Source organism: Saccopteryx bilineata, chromosome 1 (genome assembly GCF_036850765.1).
Source record: "Saccopteryx bilineata isolate mSacBil1 chromosome 1, mSacBil1_pri_phased_curated, whole genome shotgun sequence".
Classification (NCBI taxonomy): domain Eukaryota; kingdom Metazoa; phylum Chordata; class Mammalia; order Chiroptera; family Emballonuridae; genus Saccopteryx; species Saccopteryx bilineata.
Genome location: NC_089490.1, coordinates 328,455,931 through 328,459,170, shown reverse-complemented (window position 1 = coordinate 328,459,170; position 3,240 = coordinate 328,455,931). Strand labels below are relative to the sequence as shown.

At 40.7% G+C, this 3,240-nt stretch overlaps 1 pseudogene; it reads left to right on the top strand.

Moving 5' to 3' along the window:
• The first annotated feature begins 1,347 nt into the window (after window positions 1–1,347).
• LOC136319562 (serine/threonine-protein kinase 31 pseudogene) lies at window positions 1,348–2,891 on the top strand (annotated as a pseudogene).
• The last annotated feature ends 349 nt before the right edge of the window (window positions 2,892–3,240 follow it).

The window sequence follows — 3,240 nt, the reverse complement described above, 5'->3', positions numbered from 1 at the left end:
TTTTTTATTATTATAGGGGAGGCGGGGAAGCAGAAACACTCTCACATGCGCCCCAACTAGAATCCACCCAGCAAGCTCTAGGGGACGATGCTCTACCTATCTGGGGCATTGCTCCCTTGCTCAGGAACAGAGCCATCCTCAGTGCCTGGGGCCAAGTCAAACCACTTGAGCCATGTACTGCAGGAGGGGAAGATAGAGTGAGAGAGAAGGAGAAGAGGGGGGCTGGAGAAGCCGATGGTTGCTTCTTCTGTGTGCTCTGATTGGGAATCGAACCTGGGACATCCACAAGCTTGGCTGATGATCTACCACTGAGCCAACTAGCCAGGGCCTCATTGAATCTTAGAGTTAAAGTTTATGTAGTGCCTCTTCCTAGTTCATTCCTAAAGTCCCTATATACCACCCTGCCCAAATGGTCTTTGTACCCTGCCTACTTTGTATACTTCCTGAAAGAGAAAACTCAATATTGACCCAAACAATGTATTCTATCTTTGAATGGTGATGGCTATTTTGAAAGTTCTTCCTTGTATTAAGATTGTATGCCTCTTAAAGAAATAAATTTCTTTATTGGTCAGGTTGCCTGCAAGCAGGACCTGAGATGGGGATTTAGGTAGATGTGATTTATTGACAGAGTGCTCTTAATGAGCCATAAGGGTGGAAAGAGAACGGGATAGGGAAGTAGAAATATCCCAGGAGGGATGTGGTCACAGTCAAGTATAATCTTGGCTCTGTATACATGGGTAAGGCTCTTTAGAGCATAAACCACAGCACAGAGTTGCCCACCTTTTGAAGCATCAATCTGTCATGAGTCACAGTGGTGGGAGGGATGAGTAAGTCTGGGCAAGGCAGCCAGGAGAAGGGAAATGGGCAGCTGCAAGCCATTAGCAGCTAACCTATCAACTAGGGGTAGGGTGTACAAGCCTGTTAAAGGGATCTGTGTGGGCAACACAGCATCTCCTACTTTCTCACATTACCTAACAAAGAGATTGAACACAGTTGTTGAGGGCAGGGTGCACAAGTAGAGTCAGTTTAAAACCTAAATTAACTCTTAAACCTGTTTTCTACCACCTACTAGCTGTGTGACCTAAGCCAATTCACTTTCCATCTCTAAGTCTGGTTCTTTATCTGTAAAACAGGCATGGGGGTATAATGAGAATCAAGAGAAATAATAAACAAAATGCATTTAGTGTTGTGCTAATCATGTAATTAATGCTTAAGCAGATATTACCATAGCAAGTATAAATTAAATATTTGTTGTTATAAAATTTTACTTATTTCCTTCCAGAGTAAAGTGGAAGATGTTGAATTACTGATTTAACCCATCACTGATTTCAAAACTTACAACTTCCAATGGTTGAAAAGAATAATTTGGCAAAATCTGATGACCATGATAGATTTGAAATTAAAATAATGAAATAAGAAATAGCTCAATTTCATGAGCTACTACTGTTCAGTAAATTTATTGTGAGTGGGAAGAACATGAGAAGCTGAGTAGTTTGGTACAGAAATGGTTCCCTGAGCTGCCTCTGCTTCATCCTGAAATAGGATTACTTAAGTCCATCAACTCTGGTGGTCTCCTTACCATGAGCTTGGAACAGATCTTCTTGAGCTGAGCCCATGGAACAACTTAGCAGCAAGCTTCTTTAGTATGTTCCAAGATTAATGGGCAGATAATTCTTTTAAAGGACTATTCTATGGTTGTTGACATGAAAGTGAGGGTGATTCAGAGAATAGCTTCCTATTGCAGAGCTTGGAGAAAAGTAAAGAAGAGTCTCGGTTACTACCATTGATATTCTTATTTTCATGTAAGTCCAATCCTATGGCTTACTTGATGGCCCTGGACAGGGCATGTTATTCATTCAAGCCAGTATGCCTATAACTTCAGAGGAATCTTTAAAGGTCATAAAGAGTGTTGCCCAGAGCCTGCATACATTCAATAAAGCTGACATAATTAATGGATCATTTCATCAGGTCAAGGTATTTACTTTATTTCTATTTATTTACTTATTTATTTTGTCACAGAGAGAGAGAAGGAAAGATAAGAACAGACAGACAAGGAGAGAGATGAGAAGCATCAATTCTTTGTTGCAGCACCTTACTTGTTCATCGATTGCTTTCTCATGTGTGCCTTGACTGGAAGGCTACAGCAGAGCAAGTAACCCTTTGTTCAAGCCAGTGATCTTTGGGCTCAAGCCAGCCACCATGGGGTCATGTCTATGATTCCATGCTTAAGCCAGCGACCCCGTACTCAAACTGGTGAGCCTGGGCTTGAGTGGGATGAGCCCGCAGTCAAGCCGGTGACATTGGTGTTTCAAACCTGGGTCCTCTGTGTTTCAATTTGACACTCTATCCACAGTGCCACTGCCTGGTCAGGCACATGGTGTTTACTTTAAACCATGAACAATGAATTGTTGAAGATTCTGACTTCACTAAATCTGTGAGTCAGCAAGCCTTGGTGAACATGATGGTTGGTGATTTGACTTTGATATCATCTCAAGTAAAAATGGGAAAACCTGCTTCTCCAAGTTCTGTCTTGCATGCTTACAGCTGCATTTATTGTGGCTTTCTGTTCAAAAGCAGGAATTGGAGACAAATGAAGGTGGAATCCTAATAGTAGATCAGTTTCATTTGGTGATAATGTCAAATCCTGCCTCTGTACCTTGGTCTATTACAGAAGTGCACTGACTGCTGAGAAAGTTTTGAATGCTGAATATTTCTTTCTGCCAAAGGGGAAATCAACTTCACACCCAGAAAAATATACTGAATATACCCAATATGAAGAGAAAGAAGAATTAAAGTTGGAGAAGTTGAATACATATAAGGAAAAGACAAGAAGCAGTGAAGCCTACCTTGATAGATTGGGATTCTTCTGTTGTTGCAGATGTTTCTTTTAAAAATTTGGTTTATTTTGGTTAAATAAACAACAACAAAAGAATCTGGAGGTGTTCTGTAGTTAATGAGTTGTTTCTTTGGTATTTCAGTTGTCAAAAAAATGTTGAAAAAAAGAGAAAGAAAGAAAGGAAGAAAGGAAAAAAGAAATAAGAAAGAAAGAAAGAAAGAAAGAAAGAAAGAAAGAAAGAAAGAAAGAAAGAAAGAAAGAAAGAAAGAAAAGGGAGGGAGGGAGGGAGGGAGGGAGGGAGGGAGGGAGGGAGGGAGGGAGGGAGGGAGAAAGGAAGACATCTTACAATTTCCAGCCACTTTAATATAGTGTGTTAGTACAGGGGTTGGGAACCTATGGCTAAC